Source organism: Vicia villosa, linkage group LG6, assembly GCF_029867415.1.
Source record: "Vicia villosa cultivar HV-30 ecotype Madison, WI linkage group LG6, Vvil1.0, whole genome shotgun sequence".
NCBI lineage: Eukaryota > Viridiplantae > Streptophyta > Magnoliopsida > Fabales > Fabaceae > Vicia > Vicia villosa.
This window is the reverse complement of record NC_081185.1, coordinates 105,767,991-105,781,405: the sequence shown is the minus strand read 5'-3', so window position 1 is coordinate 105,781,405 and position 13,415 is coordinate 105,767,991.

The window sequence follows — 13,415 nt, the reverse complement described above, 5'->3', positions numbered from 1 at the left end:
CCACTAGAATCATTTAAAACCTTTTAGCAAATAAACCTATTTGAATTAGATTTTTTAATTAATTAAATAACTGATTATTAACCATCGCGACCGATTAATTCGACCGAAACGAATAATAAATAAAATCTTAATATTTATTATATTTTTAATTAATTTTTTAGTAATCAAGATTTTAATTATATAATTATACAAAATAATTAAATTCAATGCAAACAAAACTCAATGGAGATGCATGAATTATCGTAATCGAGTTCAAGTTTAAAGAGACTTACCTTGGCCTATATGGAGATGATTCTGGGGGTGTTGGTGTAGTGCTACAATCCATATAGCTTCAGGATGATCCAAGGAATGTTTTGCAAGCTTCAGATCCTTTTGAAACGCCTTAATTCTTCAAAACCGATTTCAAGTTCTTGATGAATTTTTTCTTCTTGAATATGGCTCATTTTCCAGAAATTCCTCCCCTAATGCAATGTCTCATGTTCTCTATTTATAATGGAACATATTAGGTCAAACAAATGGTCCAAAATATCTTTGGATCAATCATGGAAATTTTGTGAAAATTTGATTTATGGAACTTTCTAATTTGATCCAATTTGCTTCAATCTTGTCCAATTAACATTATGCATGAAATTTGATTGAAATATGATGTAATTGTTGATTGAATTTGGTCATTATGAGGTTTCCAATCAAATATTTGATTTTTACTTGATTTATATAACTTTTAATCACTATTTAAATGAATAAAAATCAAATAAAAATTTAATAATTCTTGGAAATCATATTTTATAACTTGGGTAACTTGTTGGTTAAGATTAAAGCTTAAAAAGTTAGGCCCATTTGCAAAAAAACCCAATTTGAACCACTTTTGTTTCACATTTTTCCTTCAAAATTATCCAACTTTGACAAGGCATATCTCCCTCAATTTTTAAGATATGGAAGAGTTCTAGGACTTTTTGGAAACCTCAAGATGTCTTCTATAAGCCACTTTGGAACCTTTTTCCCATTTGAAGATTTTATTTTGATGATATGGCCCTTGACAAAAAATGCTTTTGGTTGGCTTTTGAAAAGGACCTATAATCTTTTGTACCATATCTCTCAAATGAAGCATTTCTAGCCTTGGCATGTGAGAGACAAAGTTGTAGAGAATCCAATTTCCTTCCAATTAGGCTTTGGTTGGGAAATTTTTGATACTCCATGTGAAAGTGATAACCAGTCAAAGTTTAGTTGACTTTTCTCCCAAAAATCCTAATTTAGTAACTTTGAGATTTGCTAATTTCTGATCTCTCCTCGATGAATCATGATCAACCTTTGATCAAATGATGAATATAACATAAAAATATTGATATTGACCAAAAATCAGGAGTTTTGACTGTATTTTGACTATAGTTGACTTTTAGGTCAAACTAGTCGACTGTGGATCATCTGAGCCTTTGAAAGAGCAATCCTTGGAATTGAGACTTGACTTTTGACATGGAGATATTTTGAAACATAGTGAGCCATATGAGGTCCATTGGAGACATTAGAGATTCAAACTCTTGTGATAAAATGCAAACCCGAGTTTTAGAGATCCTGAATTAGGAGGAACTTTGTCTGTTAGGATCCTGAGTGCTCTTGGGCAATTGAGGAACCTTTGATTGAATATAAGAGGGCAAATTTTGGGGTATGACACCTATATATAGAAGTTCTGATTCAGAAGCAGCAACAACTCTTGAACACAAAGTACCAAAACGCTGTCAAACTGAAATCACACAAAGCAAATAAGAACTTCATCCTCAACCTCACAACATTGTAATATTTTTAGTAAGTGTTAGAACTTAAACTTAAGAGAAAAATTACTTTGTGGTTATATATTATTAAGAGGCATTTGAATCTCTTGTAATATTTATTTTACATTGATTGTAAAAGGAAGTTCCTAAAGTGATCAAGTTATGATCAGAATACTCTAGAAGACTTAGAGGGTATCTAAGTGGAGAACCATTGTAATCAGTTTGATTAGTGGATTAAATCCTCAATTGAGGTAAATCACCTTGTCATGGATGGACTGTAGTATTTTAGTTAACAATGAACCAGGATAAAAATATCTGTGTGATTTATTTTTATCTACCATTTTTAGAAGAAACCCTTATTCAATCCCCCCTTTCTAAGTGTTTTTCACTCCTTCATTATTGTCTGATTGACATCTATGTTTGGCTAAAACATTTGATAGAATCAAAAGGTATTTAAAAGTGTAATCTTGCAAATATAAAAGAACAAAACAGGTACAAGCAAGATGTTATACGGAATGTCATGACATCAACTCTTGACATCGCGCCTGTAGAACTGGAAAGAAGATTCAGTTTGTTACTCAACATATACAGGATATTCGAGGAATATTTGTAATCCTATGTGGCGCAAATTTAAAGGTTAAAAGAATATTGAATAATCAGATCAGAAGATTGAAGATTCAGGAAGAATCAGATCAGAAGATTGAAGATTCAACAGTTTCTAATTTAGGAGATAAATTAGGAAACTCACCAAGGTTGTGGGATGACTGCCATGTCCTTCTCAAAACCTATAGGTAAGAGAAGTGATTGTTCTCACTCGAAACCTGTAGGTAAGAGTTGAGTATTGTGTTCTTGATTGAAGCTGTGAAGCAAGATCAAGTTATTGTTCATTATTAATTGTGTAAATAGATGTTGCAGGGTTGTAAAAGTTAGGTATCACTAGGGAGTGAAGAGAGGTTCTCTTGTCTTGGATGGATGTTTGAGATAAAGGTTGCATTGGGTAGTGACTAGGTAAACCAGAGGTTGTTTATTTGTAAACCAGAGGTTATTTACATAAAATAGTAATACTGATAGTGAAATCTTCTTTCTGGCTTGGTAGCCCCTAGAGTAGGTAGTTAGACCGAATTGGGTTAACAATTAACTGTGTTATTTATCTTCTGCATTGTGTTGTTTGTTCAGTCGTGGATGTTTTGACATCGTTTATAACATCAGGATCAGAAGTGTTAGTTGTTCCTTTACAGAACCATATAAAATTTACAATATGGTTATGTTGACTGAACATATGTGATCCCAGTTCTCATTGACTCCTTCTTAGGGGAAATTAAAATTTGGGGGATCTTTTTGTTCTGCCTATGCTACATGAATAACAAATCAGATGTCTTGACATCGTGAAGGACATCCTGAGTCTGTCATACCAGAATTTTCAATTGGTATCAGAGCAGGCATCCTGTCTGTTTCTGGATGAGACCCATGAGGGATACATTCTGGTTGTGGTAAAGGTAAAAGATTGTTTGAACAAGGAATGTTCATATTGTATGGTCCCTTGAAGTGAAGGATGAACCTATATGTGGAGGATTAGACCAACCTGACCTAGAGTTGTGATGCTAGAACAAAGGAGTGCTAAATCCATATACTTCATGCGGGAGTGAAGAATTTGAATTTCAGAACTAATTCAACCGGTATCTATGGACAGAGAAGAATTGCATCAAAACCTTCATACGGGAGTGAAGATATTGATAAGGTAACCTTTGTACATATGTGAGTTTTTCAGGTCAGGATTTTGGTTAGGTCTAGTCTGTTGCTTGGTGCAAAAGCAAGCATTATGTAGGGTTGAGTAGCAATCAATCCGTAGTTGTCATGCTTATAACTAACACTTGAAGTAAGCATTGTGTGAATTCTGTTGAAGTATGACTATTTTCCGCTGCATGGTCTCTGTGCAACCCCAAGATTCTAGGGTTATGTATATTCAACATAATGTATGGCAGAAATTTACAGCTATGATTAAAATGTCAAAGATACTTGAGTAATCTCTCAAGTCCACTCATAATGACATGGTTTATTATAGCTAATGAATGTCAACTGATCAATGATATTCATAATCATCTGTAAATGTGAACCTTGAAAAATTTCAAGGCTAAAGTGTTCCTAGAAGGAGGAACAAATGTCCTACCGGATGTTAGGACAATAAGATCTGGTATGTAGCTACCAGCTGAAGAACAAATGTTCTGGTGCTAAGCTAATGTGAGAACATTGGTTTGGAACCTACTCCTGGTCTGAAAGAGGAGACATCTGACTATAAGTTAATCAGGACACGATTAACATGTACTTCTACTCCAATTTTGTTAGAAGTAAATGCTCGGTGCCACAAAAAAACTCATGAAGGTATTCCTTTTTGATCCTTTATGATTAAATTAAGAGGTTACATTTCCCATTTTCCTCTGATCAGTGGAACCAGATATGTGTATTATCATTCATCACCATAGAGCAGTTGTTGGAGTTGAATATTGTGTCTCACTCACAGTGAAATATGGTCAAGAATGTGTACTACCCTAGTTGTTGTCCAGAAAGGGTAGTGATATTTGGAATCAAGGAAGTCAGATGAATCTGACTAATTTAGTGTCATGCTATAACTAAGTCTGTTCCAGAAACCTAAATGAGGGAATCTCCTCAATAGGTACAGAATATGGCATCCATCATCTTAAAATCAGAATGAATATCTGAAGAAAAGCTTATTGAGATGCTGGCTATTGTATTCCTTGATATGTCTGGGTATTTCTAATAATTGGATTATTTTGTTCCTACCCCGAGTGTTGTCAGTTTGACATTAAAGATGTTAACCAAGAACCATGAAGGATGATGTCATATCTGATGTCACAACATCATCTCAAGATCTTCAGTTTCTTTGTAGTGTATTTGTCAAGAGAAGATGGTATAAATGTGAAGAGGTAATCAGTCAGAATGACCTAGTGTGAGTGGCAAATTCTAACTGAAGAACTGGTAAGTACTTTGACGGGAGACTTAGTACTTATTGGGTATAGAACCTGGATGCAAGAATGAGAAGAAGAAACCAGTCAGGATGAACTAGTGTGAGTAGTAAATCTTACTGAGTAACTAATAAGTACTTTGACGGGAGACTTAGTACCTATTAGATGAGAAGTCCTTCTAGTTATGTGTTCACTATTATCTTCACATATAAAGGAAGTGTGGTAAGAGTATCTGGTGAAGCATATTGACTCTGATAAATATCTTGATGGGAGCTGGATATTTACAATGTCTGTATGAAAAGACTCAGACGTGTATACTGAGGATTTATTTATGGTTATACAATCTTAGTTTCTTCTACTTCAACTTGTAAAGTGTGGCAATCTGAACCTTGCATAGCAAGTAAATTGAGGTTTCTAAACTTGGAAACTGTGGCAAATTCCAAATGAATGGAAACTCAAGGACAAACATAAAAAATGTCCTAAATGTATATATCTCAGGGGGAGTAAAAGAGTATGAAGATCAGCAAAGACAATGTTATTATGCTTCTATCCAAATGTAAAGTCCTTCAAAGACTAATCTTGAAGCCAGAAGAACAAAGTCACACAAGATGTCAGAACATAACTTAAGTCATGTTTATTCTCAAAGACCAGCAAAGAATATTCTTTGCATTATCATCTGAAGACATGGATTGATGGTGTGTATCACTTGTTATGACCTAGCCCCCAGAGTAGGTAGTTAGACCGAACTAGGTTAACAATTAACTGTGTTATTTATCTTCTGCATTGCGTTGTTTATTCAGTCGTGGAAGTTATGACATCGTGTATAACATCAGGATCAGAAGTGTTAGCTGTTCCTTTACATAACCATATAAAATTTACAATCTGGTTATGTTGACTGGACATATGTGATCCCAGTTCTTATTGACTCCTTCTTAGGGGAAATTAAAAGTTGGGGGATCTTTTTGTTCTGCCTATGCTACATGAATGATAGATCAGATGTCTTGTTATCGTGAATGACATCGTGAGTCTGTCATACCCGAATTTTCAGAATAGAGCATTCAAGGATTCAGAATTTCCAAGAGCTAGTTCATTTTCCTCTTTGGACCAGTCTTCTTCTGGCTTCAAAGACTCATTCCCATCTTTGTCCTTTACAACAGGATGATTTCATCCTTTCAAAACAGTCTTCCAAGATTTGTTGTCCATGGATTTCAAAAAGGCTATCATTTTAACCTTCCAATAGTCATAGTTTTCACCATCTAGCAGAGGTAGTATGTTATTGTATCTTTCTTCCTTGTCCATAGTACCAGAAAGCATCTTCCTTGGAGCTCACCCAAAAACATAACAGAGTGTCTGCTCTGATGCCAATCCAAATTCTGGAATTTTAAAATAGATGTCAAGACTGATGTCCCAATATCAAAACATAATATCAAGACAGATGTTAAGACATCATCTGAATGACAAAACAATTTTACCAAACAATAAATTATGCAAAAGTAAATTGCAAAATGTAAAAGATACAATCAATTATTAACCCAGTTTGGTGCAATTCACCTACTCTGGGAAGAATGTCAATGGCCATGAGCCTCTCGTTCTCCATGCTAATCACGAGATCACTGCTAGTGGTGTTTGTGTCCATTTCTTCTAGAAAGGGGGTAAACTCGTGGAATAGATCCCCTTTCCCCATCGATAGGCTACTCGGGTTTCACTATTGGAAGCTTACCAAGTCTCCTCAAACTATCTCGACTTTCCTGATGGGTAAAGAATACTTAAGGACCAGGTAGTGGATGGGTATAATCGCCCCTAATGAGTTTATAATTGGATTGCTAAGGAAAATGTTAGAGGGTTATAAGGAGTACACTATGAGGTAATTAACTTCAATCGCCTTGGAATCTACTCCTATGTAGAAAATTATTTCTAGGGTTATATGACCCTTTACTTGCATATGTTTGCTTTAAAAAGCCTACAAGTGAACTCTAGGACGCCTTAATGCTATCGATATTGAGATGGATCATTTAGAAGGTGCTCCATAGAAAGACGCCATTTGAGCTTCTCGAGTCTATCAAGACTCACTTGATATCCCATTTACCATGTTACATAGTGATGACCATAGGGTTATTGTCATGTGGATAGACTCCCATGGCGTCCTTGTTATAGAAAGTGATGTTGGCCCCAAGTGCTCTCCATTTAGATTTAGAGAGTCTTGGGGATATTATGCCCATAGTCAGCACCTCCTTGATGTATTTCCTTTAAGAGGAGATGGAACTTCCTCAGTTGGCAAAACCTTTGGCAATGGTGTTAACCATAAGGTCACGTAAGGTGGGGAATTCTGTATCAGGGGCCACGGTGATAGTGATGATGAAAGGTGTGGGTCAGGTTAGTTTTACTAGGGACATGTGGTGGGCTCACTATACTTGCTAAAAAGTACATATATGTGACACCTCAATGCTGGTAAGGTTGGCCAGAGGATTTAAGTGTTTTTGGTGGTTTTAGGGAAAGCTAATGGTGGTGAGGGGCCTTGTTTTGAAGGTTTTTTGGTGTGGATAAAGCACGCACAGGTGAGGTGAGGAACTCTGTATCTTTTTGGGTGTTTTGTTGTGTAGTGAGAATATATCTTTTTCTCATTCTAGGAGAGAGGTATTTATAGAGACATGTGAGTGATCGGAAAAATAGCAAGTGTACTATTTTCACCGATGTAGTAATAATGGGTTTTACCCCAAGTATCGATCACGAGGATTGCGTAGGAAACACAAGTTATTTAAGTCAATTAAACAAAAGAGCAAATAGGTGTTTTGTTATAATGCAATAAGTAAATTTCAATAAAAGAAATAATAAAAATAAGCTGAAATTAAAGTTTGACTTTTTAGATGTAATTTGAGGTAATGCCAGGGTAGGTGTTTGATCTTCCTTATAATGACTCTGTAAAAAGATCTCTTCAACAAGTTCATAAACATGCAACTATTTGTTCTTAAGGGTGTTTCCCTAAGTCCTTAGTGGAAAGCCTTTTGGTTTGCAATCCTATTGCCTAAGTCCTTAGAAACAAAGGTTTGCAAACCAAAGATGTAAATAATCAAGAATGTTCAAATAACCTTTCGGTATCCCTAGGCCTAGGTGATAACTACTAGATCAAATTGTTTAAAAACCTTAACAACCGTAGTCCTACAAATTGTTAACCGTAGATCAATCTTTGTTTTTCCGACAAAGAAGGCATAAAAACATTAAACAATCAAATTGCATAAAACTACTACTTGATTAAAGAAATACGGAATTCAAAAGTCATTACAATTCAAATCAGGGACACCCCCCTGGCATTGGGGGGTTTAGCCTCTCATAATATTCAAGAAAGACAAAGTAAAGAATTTAGACATTACAAAGATAATTGGGAACTTTGATCTTCAATGGTGTCCACCGTTGAATCTCTCCGTCTCCGAAACCCTTGATGAAGCTATCTTCTCTCTTCTGTGATTTTCTATCGTATGATGCAAAAGTTCCAAAATAATTCTCTCAAACTCAACTAAATAGTCTAGGTACCAATCTCAGGCAAATGAAATGTCTAAAGTACCCTCAAGGTGGAGATTTAGTGAAAAAGCCCTAAAATTGGAAGTTTTCACGCTCACAGCAGCACTGGCCGTGCTTGGACGCACGGGCGGCCGTGCTGCTCTTTATTTTTATTTTTGCTCCCAGCCATCCTGTCACGGGCCGTGCGTGGAAGCACGGGCGGCCGTGCGTGGTCCCTGGATTTTGTATGGAGAGTGCCATTCTCCTGACACGGGCCGTGCGTGGAAGCACGGGCGGCCGTGTTAGACCCCAGAACCTTGAATTTTCATCTTTCTCTTGCCTCTCCTTCCTTCATAGTTGCTTTGACACTTAAGATGACTTGTTCAAACCTGAAATTCGTACATAACTAACCAAACGGCATAAAAAGCATCTAAATAACTTAAATTAAAACATAATGCAAAGTAAACATAAAAACAATCAAACATGAAATACTTAAACAAAAACAATAAAACATTGATCAAAGTGTTACCGAATCAACAAATTTAGACCGAATCCATGATAGAAATTAGGTAGAAATGGTGACCGATCACAACCCCAAACTTATCTCATTGCTTGTCCTCAAGCGATGCAAGAGACCAAACAGAGGTCACCCTGGATTTTTCTTTCCACAACACTGCCGATGTTATTCGCAACTTGCGTCTACCATTCTATTAGAATCTCTGGCTTGCCGAACCAAACTTTCTACCACACGTCCACATCAGAGTACCTTTTTACCCTGCAAGCTTTTTCACACTTCTCACCAAATCTCTCAGGGTTAAAGTGTTTTGCACTCACAAAATAAATATATGCAATATCAACTCTTAATTTTGAATAAATTCTACCTTCACTACACTAACAAAGTTCACACACTTTTTGAGGTCTTCTGGGTTGTAATGGGGTTTAGGTACGGTGGGATACACAAGGAAATGGATAAACAAATGGTTTTGGGTTCGACATTCATGTTGTGTTTTTCGTAATTGTGCTCAACTTGTTACACTGGGAATTTATTCGCCTTAGACTCTTTTGCTTCACTCATTCTTCCGTGAGTGCTTAATGTAACTGAGTCTTTCATTCGGGCAAGTTTTTCTCTTTCTTTTTTTTTTTTTAATGGGACATACATTCATATGTCTCAAAAATTTTATTTTCATTTTTTTTACTTGCCCTCTTCTTTGATGATTACTACCCCAAACTTAGACTTTAGCACAACTCTGAAAACCACAACATTTATGCCGAGCAAGGGTTGGAAGTGTTTGGCTGCGGGTTACAGATATGGTTATAACAAACAAACGGATATGGCTCAACTGGGGTAACAACGGATAAAATATAATTTAGGTGGCTAGAAAGGCTCAGGTGGTAAAACAAACAAATGCCTCAGTGTGTGTCCTCATATTATGCTGTGTCAGCAGAACATACGCAAAATCAGAATGATAAAGTCATACCTGAATGAACTCTCATGATGATAATCTGTTGTGTTTGGCTTTTTCTAACCTCACCATGTTGGGTAAGCTTACAGGTTCCAAAGCACTCCTCGTGTCATGTGGCTTCTTTCCGGCGTAGGTACACCATACAATCCTCTTTGTCCAGTATCAGCAAGTTGCGTCCAACAGTTACTTTTCTTTCGGCTGCATCAACTTCCAGGGTGCCTCGGGGGAATAGGTTCAGGTTGCACCTTTCATCCACTAAATACCATTCATCATTCATTCGACATCCATAAGTCGATCTATAACACAATGTCAACATAACACACAAACAAAAACAAAAATGGAAAACAATTAAAAACAAATGAAAAGAACCCCTCCCACACTTGAACCAAACATTGTCCTCAATGTTTTAGAACAAGCCTTGGAGAGGTTACTTACAAAGGGTATTGCACTCCAATGATTACTTCCCAGCTTTCACTAGAGATGCCCTCTTTTATTTCCTGAAAATAAAATAAACAAACAGAGAAATAAATTATTAAAACTGTGGGTTGCCTCCCACGAAGCGCTTCGTTTAACGTCGCATGGCTCGACGGTCCATTACCCTTTATTATGGAGGGTATTTCCTTCTCCAAACCTTGTTGCTTGTTACTTTCTCCACCAAAAACTCATGGAGATGAAAAGCATGGACCACTTTTCTCTTTAACTCACTTTCAACCTTCATCTTCTCACCTTGGTTTTCTTCTTTCTTTTTCTTCTTAACTTCTATAGCGACCTTAGGACTTTTGATAGAAACATGAGCTAGTTCCACCTGAGAAGCTATGCTTGAAACTTTTTCTTGGAGATGTTTAGGGCTTTTGTATTCTCCCTCACTTTCGATCATACCAACAGAAGCTTGATCATTTACAACCGCCATATGTTTCTTAACTCCTAACATCTTCAAGGTTACTTCTTCATCAAAAGATCTCAGTGTTAGTGTCCCTTTTTCAATGTCGAGGTTGCAGCGGCCTGTCGACAAAAATGGTCTCCCAAGAAGGATAGGAGTTTCTTCGTCTTCCGGAATGTCCATGAAGTGGAAGTCAACAGGGAATACAAACTTATCAACTTCCACTAGTACATCTTCAGCTACCCCATATGATTTCTTAACGGTGTGATCAGCGAACCTTAATTGTGTCTTACTTTCACTAATCTTTTCCAATTCAAGCTTTTTGAAAATGGATAAAGGCATTAAACTTACACTAGAACCAGAATCGAGGAGTACCTTTTTAAATGCTATATTCTTGATAGTGCATGGTATCGCCACCGGCCCAGGGTCTTTCCTCTTAATTGGGATCTTTCTTGCTGAAGAGACTATACCACACTTCTCGATTTCAATTTCTGGTTCTCCTCCTAGTGATCTCTTTTTTGCCAACACCTCCTTCATAAATTTCTTATACAAAGGCATGTGCTCAAGTGCTTCAAAAAAAGGTAGATTCACCTCTAACCTTTTGAACAATTTAGTGAACTTCTTAAAGTCTTTCTCTTTTGAATTCTTCTTTGTTATTCTTGAAGGGAAGGGTAGTTTAATTTCCGGTTTAGCACCTTTTTTAATTTTTTCTTCAGCTGGTTTAACCGGTGGTATCACCACTTCTGGCTCTCTTGGGTTCTCTCTTATTTCCAAATCTACCTCTATCACCATAGGGTCATCTAACTCTTCTTTTTCCTTTTCCGGTTCTAACACCTTTTTACTCCTTGTTGTAACAGCATTGATCTTCTCTAGATTTTTTTGATCTTTCACAGTTTCGTTCGGAAAGTTTCCTTGTGCCTGTAGAGTGAGATGTTGTGCTATTTGACCCATTTGAACTTCAAGATTTTTGATTGAAGCCGTGGTGTTCCTGAGGTTGGCTCTTGTCTCTTCTTGAAACTGAGAGTTTTGAGTTGCCACTTTTTCAAGAGCGATCTCCCAATCTTCTTTCTTTGGCACCTGTTGTTGACATTGTTGAGGATGATGTTGGAATTGTTGTTGATATGGAAGTTGTTGTTGTGGAGGTCTGTGTTGTTGTGATTGCGCTGGAGTTTGAAATTGGGTTGATCCTTGCTTTTGAAAGTTACCTTGTTGATCCTTCCATGCGAAATTAGGATGATTTTTCCAACCCGGATTATAAGTATTGGCGTATGGATTATTTTGCCTCAACGTATGAATCTGTTCCACCTGTTCCCGCGTTGCCACACAATGCATAGCAAAATGTGGTCCACTACATATTTCACATACAACTGAGGCCGCTGGTTCAATTTGTGCTACCTTTTGTTCACTAAGATTCATCTTCTTCAGTCTTCTTTCTACTTCAGCTGCAATTTGATCTTCCATTTTAACTACCTGATCAGCAAGCTTCAAATCAATTTTTCCTTCCGGTTGGCTCATTGCACGGTCATATAACTCGATATGCTCATTAGCAGCAATAGCTTCTATGATCTTCTTGATACCCGTGGCTGTTGAGAAATTAGTTGAGCCACCGGCAGCCGTATCAATAAGCTGTTTTGTCTTAATTCGGAGACCATTTACGAAAGTCTGCATTTGCTCGGTTGGGTCCATATTATGAGTAGGACATGCAACCAAACATCTCTTGAACCTTTTGTACGCATCCCCCAACGATTCCCCTTCTTTCTGCTTGAAGTTTACAATATCATATCTTTTTCGGATGAAAACTGATGCGGGGAAGTATTCGTTCAAGAAAGCGGTTTCCATCTGTTGCCATGTTGTGATGCTTCCAGCTGGAAGTGAGTAAAACCATTCTTCCGCATCTTCAGATAAGGTAAAAGGAAACATTACAAGTCTCTTAGCTTCTTCAGAATGACCTTCAATCTTTAATGACGTTGTCGTGGTGAGGAATCTTTGTAGATGCTTATTTGCATCTTCATTGATTCGTCCCGCAAACGGCTTGCTCTCCAACTGTCGGATAGTTGAAGGATGAAGTTGGAAGTGTGCAACATTGACCGGTTGGTTTACAATGGTCATTCTTCCAAGCGGTGCATTGGCCCTTCCATAATCACCCAAAAGTCTCTCTGGAGGAGGTGGATCAGCTGCCATAGTTTCAGGCTCAGAATCTGGCTGCTCGGACTGAATAGATATTAATTCTTCGTCTTCTGATTCTGAAACTACAGGGGAGTCTTCTTTCGATGCCAGTCTTTTTCGCTTGACTTCTCGGAGTCGTGCTCTCACTAGTCGTTCTGGTTCTGCGTTAAAAAAAAGTTCAGCTGAGGCCTTACCTCGCATACAAGATTAGAAATCGATTAGAAGATAAGTTAAAAAAAATAAAATTAAAATAAGCAAATAAAAATTTCAGCAAAAAGAATTTTAATTGCAGAGCAATAAAATTTTAATTGACTAAAATAAAACTTATATTTTGGCAATCCCCGGCAACGGCGCCAAAAACTTGATCGGAAAAAATAGCAAGTGTACTATTTTCACCGATGTAGTAATAATGGGTTTTACCCCAAGTATCGATCACGAGGATTGCGTAGGAAACACAAGTTATTTAAGTCAATTAAACAAAAGAGCAAATAGGTGTTTTGTTATAATGCAATAAGTAAATTTCAATAAAAGAAATAATAAAAATAAGCTGAAATTAAAGTTTGACTTTTTAGATGTAATTTGAGGTAATGCCAGGGTAGGTGTTTGATCTTCCTTATAATGACTCTGTAAAAAGATCTCTTCAACAAGTTCATAAACATGCAAC